Raw genomic sequence first — 12,687 nt, 5'->3', positions numbered from 1 at the left:
ACCATAAACATATTTTTAATAAGCATTACCTTTAACGTCTGTGTTCACTTCTTGGCTTGGTAATGGGTGTTAGGATATAGATATTCAGACCTGTCTGTAAAGGCCTATACTCTAAGAAATTAGGTGTATTCTTATCACTTGGCTAGTTATAGAGGTATAAAGAAAAGAATCAAAATCACTGTCTGCTGGTGTAAGAGGCTTCTCTTACTGTGACAGTCTGAGGCCCTGTTCTTAGGCTAAGGCCTTTGGCTAAGCAGCAGAGGCAGCCATAAGCTGGGAAGCGACCGGTCACATCCTCACATTCCAAACTAGTCACATTGAAATAAGGTGCTGTTGGGCTGTTAGGAATACAGTCCTGGCCTGATAATGCCCATCGCCTCCAGAGAAAGGGAAATGCCTAGAAAATGTAAAAGGAAACTTAGTTTGTTAGCATCCTGTCTGGCAAGAACTCACATCAATAGCTGGGATGTGAAATCCTCACTTCTGTGTTCTATCACTGTAGTCCCCATTGTTTGTCTATATAATCTGTCTGGTTCTGTGATTGTTTGTCTGCTGTGTAATTAATTTTGCTGGGTGTAAACTAATTAAGGTGGTGGAATATAATTGGTTATATAATCATGTTACACTATATTAGGATTGATTGGTGAAGGTATAACTAAGCAGAACTCAAGTTTTACTATGTAGTTTGCAGTCAATCAGGAAGTGAGTGGGTGGGGGAAGTGGGAACAGGGACACAGGTAAGGCTCTGGTGACAGAGCTGGGAAGGAGGACACTAAGGAAGAAAACTGGAATCATTGCTTACTGGAAGCTCACCCCAACAATCATATTCTTTGTACCTTTGGACTTTGGGTATTGTTGCTCCTTGTTTATGCAAGAAGGACCAGGGAAGTAAGTGGGTGAAAGAATAAGCCCCCTAACAATGGCCATTCCTGCAAGAACTTGCATTGTTGGCACCATGCTAATGTACTGTGAAATTTCTTATGCAGATAATCTAAAATGGTTTAGTAAACTTCAGTAAAGAACCCAAGCCAGTTTAAATCCTACAGTGTATTGTCAGTAACCCAAGTATAACTTTCAGGAGCAGGCTTGGACTTAAAGCCCCAGACTCAGTAGATAGCAGAAATATACAACAAAATGTTTCCTTTTGCTTAAAGAGTATGTACCATATTTAGAGATCCTTACGGTAAATGCATTTTCCCCATCCACCCATAAACTTTATATGAAAGTAGACATATGCCAAAAATCATATTCCTATTCTATGAGAATCAAATAGAATTACTATATCACACACCTAGGATATTTTTAGTCTCTCCATACATTTGTTTGTTTAGCTTTTCCTTTTGATTCTTTGCTATAGCTCAGAATCACTGCAACATGTTGTCTTGTTAATAAAGGTCAGCATCTGAAAACAGGCCACACAGTGATTTGAACATCAAGCACACTATATCTAAGAAACTTGGCATACATTTATCTTCAGCTGTTTGACAGCTATTATGAAACCAATTGACTGTGACCTTTTACATGCAACTTAAAGGTTAAAATGTGTTTCCCAGTTTCCTTTCCCAATTTTCAAACTCTGGATTTCTTCTGTCCTCATTATTCTCGCAACAAGGCTTTAACAATGATGTAGAATAGTCCAACCTAACCATATCTTAAAGCAATCTTTCTTTTGAGAACACTGATACCTTGAGGAGACACTGAAGAAAGCATTTTACAAGGCTTAGTAGTTGCACTGATGTAAAAGTTCATCTACACACAAGAGATAAGATTTCAAATTTTCTAGACTATATTGTAAGGCTTAAGTTCTTTCATGATGACCATCAGAATCTGACAGTACTTTTGTCTATGAAGACTCAAAGTAAGGGTTGGGGGGAGTTCCTGGAAATTGTATCCTGCCAAAGCAATATGATAGCTTGACCTTCTGACCTCCAGATCCCTGCAAGCCTGGACCAGCAAAGCAGACTGAGGAAAAATCAATAGATGCTGTAATTTATATCATGCCAAAGAATTTGACAGTTTGATCTTCTGAGTTGGGAATCCCACAGGCTGTGCCTGGAGTACTTTGTCACTGATCTGGAAACAATGCTCAAATTGTGTCAACACCTAGGAAAGACAGGAACTAGGCACACAAAATCACCACCCTTCTATGGTTATGGTTAGATCTACAGACTGTGGTTAGCTGCTTTTGACCACCGTTTTTCTTCTGAATTTTGTTCTTTTGTCTGGAACTATTGAATCCAATGCACTATTCTGGATATCAAACTGGATACAACAAAACACATAATGATAGGCTCTACTCAGGGCCGGCTCTAGGTTTTTTGCTGCCCTAAGCGGGGAAAAAACAAAAATCACAAAACCCTCTGAGAGTACAACTGCAGAAGCAAAAAGCCACCCGGAATGCTGCCCCTGGAATTGTGCCACTCCAAGCATGTGCTTGGTTTGCTGGTGCCTAGAGCCAGTCCTGGCTCTAACCCCAAACTATAAGAGTGGCACCAAATTATAGCCAGAATTGCTCCATTTCTTATCTGGAAGCTGCAATACTATAAACAAACATGCACCTCCATGAACTACCCAAGCCTATGAAAAAGTATCTTCAGTGTTCTTGCAAACTGTTGGAAATCCTGTGAGGCTCCTTATTTTACCAATACCAGTTTACATGGAATGAAATTGCTCGTCACGCTGGTTAAGGTGCAAATGTTTCACCCATTGGGCAGAGATTATAGGGGGAAAAAAAAACAACATGCATATTTCAGGCTTTGATGTCCTTTGTCAGTCTTCAGATATGTTGATCTATTTTTATTCCAGCCATGTTCCTAGTCATAAAATGTTGCATAAGTTAAATGGCAAGAGAACAGCTATTGTGATGCAGTGCTAAACAGACAGTGTCAACTACATTAGAGACCATCGGCAAGTTTGAGATATGCCATAACTGAAAGTCTGAGGTCCACTCTGTGGCTGCAAAATTTTGTGATGAACTACTTTACTATCTGTGACATAATTTACGAAAACCTGAAGACTGTCAGTGGAGTATTTGTGTGAAAGGCAGCAACGACCAAAAAGAATTGTAAAATAGATAGAAGTTCACCTACAGCTATGAAGGCTTAGAAAACACTTTCCATAGCTACTTAATGTTCATTAATTGAAATTTCACTGGCACATGCCAAGCTCATTCTTGAATGATGATATTCAAACTTCTCTGTTTGAAGAAGTAACCAAGAGAGTTACTTCATGTAAACACCAAGCAGTTGGTACTTATCCATGTAAAAGAACTAGGACTGGTTGAAGAATTTGTTGAAATTTTTTAAAAATGGAAAAATTGGGTTTTCAGCTAAGGGTATTTCTACACAGTAGTTGAAAGGAATGACAAAAATAGCAGATGGCTTGGGCAGTGACTCAGGCTAGTCATAATTTCATACCCAGGGGATCCAGCAAAATTGTAGTTGTATGGTTATCCTCAGTCACTGCAGCCATGCTATTTTCACAGTAACACAGAATTAGCATATGTATGTCTACCCATGCTAAGAATTACACCTCCCTGCAGCTTTGCTGATGTACTCTAAATGAAGACTATCATAGGAAGTATCTGTATTTTCATTGGAAGTACAAAAACATTTGGGTGAAAAATGAAATTTAGTTTTCAGCAGGTTTTGGTCTTTTAAGATTTTGATTTATGGTTGCTGGACACCAAAAAAAGGTTGGATTTTGCAATTTTCATGGAAGGGAAATTTGTGTTTTTAAAGTTTGCAGTGAAAAAAAAATCTACCTGTTTTAGAAAATGGAAGTGTGTGCCTTTAGCTATGTCACTTAATCTGTTTAAAAAAAAAACTACATACACACACTTATAAAGTTATATATATCTATAGGAGCTTTGAGAAGTTTGTTTAATTAATGATTGGTATATCCTATGAGATCATTTAATGGAAAGTGCAACAAACAGTAAGTACAATTGTATTTGTATTTTTATTTATAACTTTTTGCAGTGGTACAGCAGGAAGCCTAAAGAAATGCTGTATTTAGAAGTCATTGGTTCCTTTCTTAAAAGAAGGATTATTTTGTCCAAGAGTTGTTAAAAGAGAGACAGAGGGCCAAGATAGCCAGAGGGGAAGAATTGATAATTTTCTTCTTGGAGGGAGGGGGGGGAAGAAAAGGACAAATGTATCATTTCAGTTATGCATATTTTTAAACATTTGTCTCTACTTATTGTATGAATTTGACCAGTAGTGTCACTGTCAATTAATTATAAAACCATATAATCTGATACTTCACATAGTACTTGAAAATGATGTGTTATGAAAGATTGTGACACTAAGGCATAGCTCTGACTAATGGGCGACATGTAGCAACCTTTCCCTATGGTCTGGTATAGATAAATTGTGCCTGCTTTCTCTGAAGTGCTGTGTTGCACTTTCCCACCCATTATTTTGGGGTCAATTTGCTCCCCCATGGGTTCATGGAATGAGCAGTCCTTGTATTCTTCAAGTTCTTCCGACTGTCCCTGGCTCTTGCTTATATAGGTCAAATGTAAGGTTTCTTCTTGTGCTGTACTCTGTCACCTTTCATGCACTCATGCCAGGGTCAAGAACAATCTGGCCTATATTGACTGAAGCTAAGGCTTCAGGTTGGAAGACTATTGGCATGTGGTTGTGTCAGGGTTCCTTCACCACTCTGAACTCTAGGGTACAGATGTGGGGACCTGCATGAGAGATCTCCTAAGCTTGTTTTACCAGCTTAAGTTAAAAGCTTTCCCAAGGCAAAAATCCCACTTTGTCCTTGAACAGTATGCTGTCACCACCGAGTGATTTAAAAAAAACCACCCCCCACCCCCCCACCCACACACACACAAAAAAAAAAAAAAACACACCACACAAAGTCAGGGAAAAGACTACATAGAGTTCCTATTTCCCCAAAATACCCCCCCCCCCAAGCCCTTACACCCCCTTTCCTGGGGAGGCTTAAGAATAAACAAGGTGAGCACAGACCAGCCTTGGATTTTTAAGACCCCCCCCCAAAAAAAGTCAGATTTTTTTTAAAAAATAGAACTTTATTAGAAGAATAAAAGATAAGAAAACTCTGTAAAATAAAAATACTCACAGGCAGTCAAATTCAAAACAAAAAATCCCTCTAGGCAAAACCTTAAGTTACAAACAAACAAACAAAAACACCCACAAAAAACAGGAATACACATTTCCTCCAGCACAGTGAATTTCACAAGCCAAAACAAAGAAAACCTAATGCATTTTTTAGCTGTAAAGTTAGTAATTTAGGAGTTGGAGGGGTTGCATCCTTAATCTGTTCCCAGCAAAGGTATCATACAGACAAAAGCCTCTCCCTCCCCTCCAGATTTGAAAGTATTTTGTCCCCTCATTGGTCATTTTGGGTCAGGTGCCAGTCAGGTTACCTGAGCTTCTTAACCCTTTACAGATAAAAGGACTTTGCCTCTGGCCAGGAGGGATTCTATAGCACTATGTACAAAAAGGTGGTTACCTTTCCCTTTATATTTATGACAGGTTGAGAGACAGAAAGTTATATTGCTCAACAGAAGGCACCATTTTCAACACTAGGATTATTAATTTGCTCTATAAAGCCCTGTCTAGCATGCAGAGTTTTCCTCATTCCTTTTCAAAATATTTGTTTCCCCCTTCTCAGAGATGCTGCAGTTTGTTATTTTATGACTATTCTAAGTCACAGGCTAAATTTATTTTTTCTGAACTAAAAACAACACCACATACACAAAAAACACACACTAGTGACCAAATAGTTCCTCACTAATTTAGCTCATATGACCCAAATCCAAGGAGTAACAGTATTAGTTTAAAAAAAAAAAAAAAAGATTTGTTTTAAGCAAATCTACATGAATATATTTTGGGGATGAGATTTGTGATTGTAGGAATGAAAAAATATATTTCAGCCAATTTAGTCCTAAAGGACTCTGTGTGTGTGTGTATATATATATATATATATATATATATATATATATATATATATACACACACACACACACACACACACACACACACACTCGGTTCTGCAGGTTGGTGACTTTGTTCTTTTTCGTAAAGCAGAATGAATTAAAAATAGATGAAAACATCAGTTGGGGTATGGAGGTCAATGGCCTTGAGAAGACTTGTAAAATTTGTTTCCTTGACCTCAGTGTTGCCTTTGGTTATCCATTTGAATAGGGTGCCTGTGTAACAGCAGGAAGCAATTGGAAAGTGCCAAAGCAGTGACACAATTTTATAACTAAATGATGCTTAATTATGTAGATTTTCAAAAAGTGTTGTTTGTGTGACTGACAAATGTGCAACTCTACTTTCCACTAAGTGGAATTACTTTAGAAGACTGACAAGACAAGCCTCATTTCCTTCTTTTTTTCCTATCTATGTTTGAATGGATTGAGTATAAAGGACTAACTGCTTGCAGAATTCCAAAATAAATTAGCTTTAGATTAAGTTTGTGTTTATTTAAAAAAATATCTGGTAGGGATTGTATGGAGGTCATTGAACATTAGAATTAAATAAAAGCTATCTTATGCTTGGTGCACAAAAGAGGCATTGCAATACTATTAAGTATTTTTTGCAGTAGGGGCACCTCACCCCCAACAGTATGTCAGCATGCTCTTCCTTACTGTAAATCAAAATTATACTTCATAATATAAAACATTCAATATGTTTCCTTGAATATCTAGGGAGGGAAGATGGTCTTGCAACCATGGCACTGAAGTGGGATCCACAAGACTTGTGTTCAGATCCTGGCTCCAACACAAACTTCCTGTGTGACACTGGATGAATCAGCTACTCTCTGCCTCAGTTCCCCCCCCCCCCCATGTGTGAAATAGGAATAATAAGTCTCCCTTTTTTCTCTTGTCTATATAGATTGCAAGTTATTCATGTCTAGGACTGTCACTTGTGTTTATAGATGCCTAGCACTATGGTCCCCTGATTTCAGTTGGGGCCTCAAGACACTACTGGAATAGAATTAATAAAATTAGAAAATGTTGGAGTTTAATATTTGCTTCACCATATGCAACTTAAAATGTTGTTTATACAATACAGCATTGAAAATTTAAGTGAGAGCCTGTGCTCCTTCCACTGAAATCTGAGATGAGCATTCTCAGCACCTCACAGGATGATCCTTTAAGTTGCAGGTCCAATTGCATCTGGGAAATGCAATGTATATTTACAGGGTGAAATCCTGGCCCCATGGAAGTCAATGAAACTATCAAAACTGGACTGGGCCAATTAGTTATAGCCTCAAAACAAGGAATTTAAACATGTGCCTAACCTAATACCTGTGCTCTCAAACTTAAGCACATGAATAAGTACATTGCTGAAATGGGGCCTTATATCTTCATCTGAATGAAATAATTTTCAAAACTCAACATATTGTAAAGAAGATGGTTTAAAATTAGTCTGCTACACATAAAGCCTGGCTTTGTAGTCCCCTAAAGCCTACAACTGTGTCAACTTCACCCTAATGTGTGGGCCAAGAAATGTGAAGGAGCATCTTTTTCTTTTTTAAAAAGAGTTTACTTCTTTTCCTTACAAAGATAGCCTTGAAAATGGAAACCAATGGAAAGTGATTATGTATGTGAATTATTAGAGTTGAAAGCTTGTTTTCACCATTATTTCCTAAAAATAGAGTTTTGGAAGCTGATTAACTGATCCTCCCACTCAAACCATTCCTTGTTTTATCAAACTAAAAGCGTGGTGGAATTTGGAATTTTATTGTTCTCTTATTTATGCTGTTTAAAACTGAGTCAGCTTTAGGTACTATGAGCCAGATCCTCACTTGGTGTAAGTCTTCAGGATGAAAGGCACTGTATAAATGGAATATCTGATATCTGCTGGGAGAGAAATACAGCAGTGCACAGACAATCCAGAAAGTTTTTGGAAAGTGTAGGGGACAATTTCCTGGTGCAAATGCTGGGAGGAACCAACTAGGGGTAGAGCTCTTCTTGACCTGCTGCTCACTAACCTGGAAGAATTAGTAGGGGAAGCAAAAGTGGATGGGAACCTGGGAGGCAGTGCCCATGAGAGGGTTGAGTTCAGGTAGAGTTCAGTACACAAGGAAGAAAGGAAAAAACAGCAGAATACAGACCCTGGACTTCAGAAAAGCAGACTGACTCTCTGGGAACTGATGGGCAGGATCCCCTGGGAGAACAACATGAAGGAGAAAGGAGTCTAAGAGAGTTAGCTGTATTTTAAAGAATCCTTATTGAGGTTACAAGGACAAACCATCCCAATGTGTAGAAAGAATAGTAAATATGGTAGGCAACCAGCTTGGCTTAACAGTGAAATCCTTGCTGATCTTAAACACAGAAAAGAAGCTTACAAGAAGTGGAAGATTGGACAAATGACCAGGGAAGAGTAGAAAAATATTGCTCAGGCATGCAGTAGTGAAATCAGGAAGGCCAAATCACATCTGGAGTTGCAGCTAGCAAGAGATGTCAAGAGTAACAAGAAGGGTTTCTTCAGGTATGTTAGCAACAAGAAGAAAGTCAAGGAAAGTGTGGGCCCCTTACCGAATGAGGGAGGCAACCTAGTGACAGAGGATGTGGAAAAAGCTAATGTACTCAATGCTTTTTTTGCCTCTGTCTTCACGAGCAAGGTCAGCTCCCAGACTACTGCACTGGGCAGCACAGCATGGGGAAGAGGTGACCAGCCCTCTGTGGAGAAAGAAGTGGTTCGGGACTATTTAGAAAAGCTGGATGAGCACAAGTGCATGGGGCCGGATGCGTTGTGTCTGAGAGTGCTAAAGGAGTTGGTGGAAGTGATTGCAGAGCCATTGGCCATTATCTTTGAAAACTCATGGTGATTGGGGGATGACTGGAAAAAGGATAATGTAGTGCCCATCTTTTAAAAAAAAAAAAAGGGAAGAAGGAGGATCTGGGGAACTACAGGCCAGTCAGCCTCACCTCAGTCCCTGGAAAAATCGTGGAGGTGGTCCTCAAGGCATCAATTCTGAAGCACTTAGAAGAGAGGAAAGTGATCAGGAACAGTTAGCATGGATTCACCAAGGGCAAGTCATGCCTGACTAATCCAATTGCCTTCTATGAAGAGATAACTGGCTCTGTGGATGAGGGGAAGGCAGTGGACATGTTATTCCTTGACTTTAGCAAAGCTTTTGACATGGTCTCCCACAGTACACTTGCCAGCAAGATAAAGTATGGGCTGGATGAACGAACTATAAGGGGGATAGAAAGCTGGCTAGATTGTCAGGCTCAATGGGTAGTGATCAATGGCTCCATGTCTAGTTGGCAGCTGGTATCAAGTGGAGTGCCCCAAGGGTCAGTCCTGGAGCTGGTTTTGTTCAATGTCTTCATTAATGATCTGGAGGATGGCGTGGATTGCATCCTCAGCAAGTTTGCAGATGACGCTAAACTGGGAGGAGAGGTAGAGACACTGGAGGATAGGGATAGGATACAGAGGGACCTAGACAAATTAGAGGATTGGGCCAAAAGAAATCTGATGAGGTTCAACAAGGACAAGTGCAGAGTCCTGCACTTAGGATGGAAGAATCCCATGCACCGCTACAGACTAAGGACTGAATGGCTAGGCAGTAGTTCTGGAGAAAAGGACCCAGGGGTTACAGTGGTCAAGAAGCTGGATACGAGTCAGTGTGCCCTTGTTGCCAAGAAGGCTAATGGCATTTTGGGGATGTACAAGTAGGGGAATTGCCAGCAGATCACTCCCCTCTATTCAACATTGGTGAAGCCTCATCTGATGTACTGTGTCCAGTTTTAGGCCCTTACAAGAAGGAGGTGGAAAAATTGGAAGGCGTCCAGCAGAGGGCAACAAAAGTTATTAGGGGACTGGAACACATGACTTATGAGGAGAGGCTGAGGGAACCAGGCTTGTTTAGACTGCGGAAGAGAAGAATGAGGGGGGATTTTCTAGCTGCTTTCAACTACCTAAAGGGGGTTCTGAAGAGGATGGATCTAGATTGTTTTCAGTGATAGCAGATGAAAAGGAGTACCCGTGGCACCTTAGAGACTAACACATTTATTAGAGCATAAGCTTTCGTGAACTACAGCTCACTTCATCGGATGCAGTGAGCTGTAGCTCACGAAAGCTTATGCTCTAATAAATTTGTTAGTCTCTAAGGTGCCACGGGTACTCCTTTTCTTTTTTCGAATACAGACTAACACGGCTGCTACTCTGAAACCAGTGATAGCAGATGACAGGACAAGGAGTAATGGTCTCAAGTTGCAGTGGGGAAGCTTAAGGTGGATATTAGGAAAAACTTTTTCAATCGGAGGGTGGTGAAACATTGGAATGCATTACCTAAGCAGGTGGTGGAATCTCCTTCCTTCGAAGTTTAGGGGTCAGGCTTGAGAAAGCCATGACTGGGATGATTTAGTTGGAGGTTGGTCCTGCTTTGAGCAGGGGATTGGATTAGATGACCTCCTGACGTCCTTTCCAACCCTGATATTCTATGACCCTTATTGTTAGCTGCTAGAACAAGGATGACAATTCAGCTTTTTTTGTTTGAAGGTGCACGTCACTTTGTATTTCTAAAGATTCATATTCCCTTTACTTTTTGGGTAACTGAATACTGTATCACAGGTTCCTTCTTAGCTGTACTGTGTTGTACTTCCTGCATTTGTATACCATTTCTCTGACTTATGTTCAACACTTTACTACTATTAATAAAGCTCATGATTTTGTTTTCTTCCATTGGATACTTTGACAGAAGATTATAGTTTTATCTACCATCCCTCTTTTGTTCAGCATTCTTTAGTGCGTCAGTATTGAGGCTACATTATATTCCCTTTCTTCCTCTTTATTTATCTTTTTTAAAATTTGTTTAATTTCCTAAGAAATGTATCCGCTATTTTTGTAGTCATTGTGAATTTTATTGCTTTCTCCTTTTATATTGACGGACTGCTTCTTCCTACCTCTTACCCCTCAGTACATCTACCGCCTGGAATTCATGTTTCTTCATCTGGGATATCACAAACAGAATGTGATACAATAGAGAATGAGTTATCTATGGCCCACAACCAGACAACTCTCTTTCACAAATTAATTTGAATCACATTATCCCCAAGCTGGTTCTTCATTGGATTAACTAGATATTCCCCTAAACCAAATTCCCTGGGTTTGATTTTAAGACCAATGTTTCTTTGTGTGCTTGCAATTTAAGAGATGTAATTGAGGTCATTCAAATATTTTACCACTTGAATGCTCTGACATATCAGGTACCATCATAAGACTTCTAAATTGCTTTAATTGCCCTAATAGTTATTTGTGCCTGAAAAAGGGAAATTAGATTTAAAAAAAAAAAACACACACATAGCCCTCACCTAAATTGCATGCCTTATTTTCCTTAACATGTTTGAACTGTATATTTTTAAACATCCCCACTGTTTTTATTCATAATATTTCAGGACGCCTCCTGCTCTGTCCCAAATTAGTTTCCAGAGTTTCCCCTCACTGGAAACTGCTGCAAAGACAGTTATCTGAATGCAATTTCATTAATTTTCCCTAGATGTACTCTATAATATGAATCATGCATTGTTTAACCAGCACTCTTTACAACACTACAATTAGAGTAGACCAACATTTTCCAAATTGTATATTTACAAAAAAAGTTTAAAATTAAAGTGGCTCTCATCAATAAACCTAAACTACAATAAATTAGCGCATTATGGTTAAGGCTATGATTTGGTCATGGAGTTTGGGGAAGTCACAGAATCAGTGACTTCAGCCTGCAGAGGATGGGACCTGCAAGCTATCACTGCCACCCGGAGTGGTAGGGGAATCCTCTGCAGCTCCCCAGCTTCTACAGTGAGGGCAAAGGAGGATCCCACGGAGCTCCCCAGTCCCCACAGGTGGTAGGTGATCCCCAACAGCTCCCCAGCTGCCACTGCGGGAATCCCCCCAAACTCCCTAGTCCCTGTGAGTGGTGGGGGATCCCTGGCAGCTCCCCAGCAGCTGGGGGTGGGGGGAGCGCAGATCTCCCAGAGCTCCTGAACTGCTGCTGGTGGCAGGTGGATCCCCCACAGCTCCCCAGCCTCTGCCAGGTGGGGGGAGGAGATCCTCCAGAGCACTCCAGTCCCCAACTGCCACAGGTGGCGGTCCCTCCCAGAAACAGCAGGGCAGGGTGTTTGACCCTCCTCCTTCCCTGTTTTGTCATGAACATTTTTAGTAAAAAAAATCAAGGATAGATCACAGCTTCCATGAATTTTTGTTAATTACCTGTGACATGTCCATGACTTGCTAAAAATGTCCATGACAAAATCCTAGCCTTAATTATATACAGACTTTAATTACATGCAAAAAAAATGACTACCTGTGAAAAGTTGGGTTTAAGTGAATTGTCCAGCGACAGAGGCAGAGAAAGAATCCCAGTCTCCAGGGTGGCATTCAACTGCCCTAATGAGAACATCCTTTTACTACAAACCTTCCAACATCAGTATTTACAGATGTATAGTAAATAACTGTTACTGTAACTTTCAAATGACTGTTTTTAATTGTGTATGAAAAAACAGAGTATGGACTCTTGTATCACTTCAATCTTTTTTTTTGTTGTTTGTTTTTAAGATACATTCAGAAAGCCAGAGCCCCCAACATATACATGAAAATGAGCTGGTATTTTGCATCTTATTTTCATGTAAGACTTTGAGGAACTAACTAACAATTTCCTTTTTGAAGAGAACCATTAGAACAGGGTTCAGCAACCTTT

General features: G+C 39.9%; 1 long non-coding RNA gene across 1 annotated transcript in view; it reads right to left on the bottom strand.

The window, feature by feature from the left end:
• Nucleotides 1-513: 513 nt before the first annotated feature.
• Nucleotides 514-12,687, bottom strand: part of LOC122458463 — a 28,186-nt gene continuing 16,012 nt past the window's right edge. The window contains exon 3 of the long non-coding RNA XR_006278520.1: nt 514-625. This is a non-coding gene — a long non-coding RNA (uncharacterized LOC122458463). The remainder of the gene's footprint in view (nt 626-12,687) is intronic.

Source organism: Dermochelys coriacea, chromosome 2, assembly GCF_009764565.3.
Source record: "Dermochelys coriacea isolate rDerCor1 chromosome 2, rDerCor1.pri.v4, whole genome shotgun sequence".
NCBI lineage: Eukaryota > Metazoa > Chordata > Testudines > Dermochelyidae > Dermochelys > Dermochelys coriacea.
The sequence above is the reverse complement of the archived record's forward strand: the minus strand, read 5'-3'. Positions and strand labels throughout refer to the sequence as shown.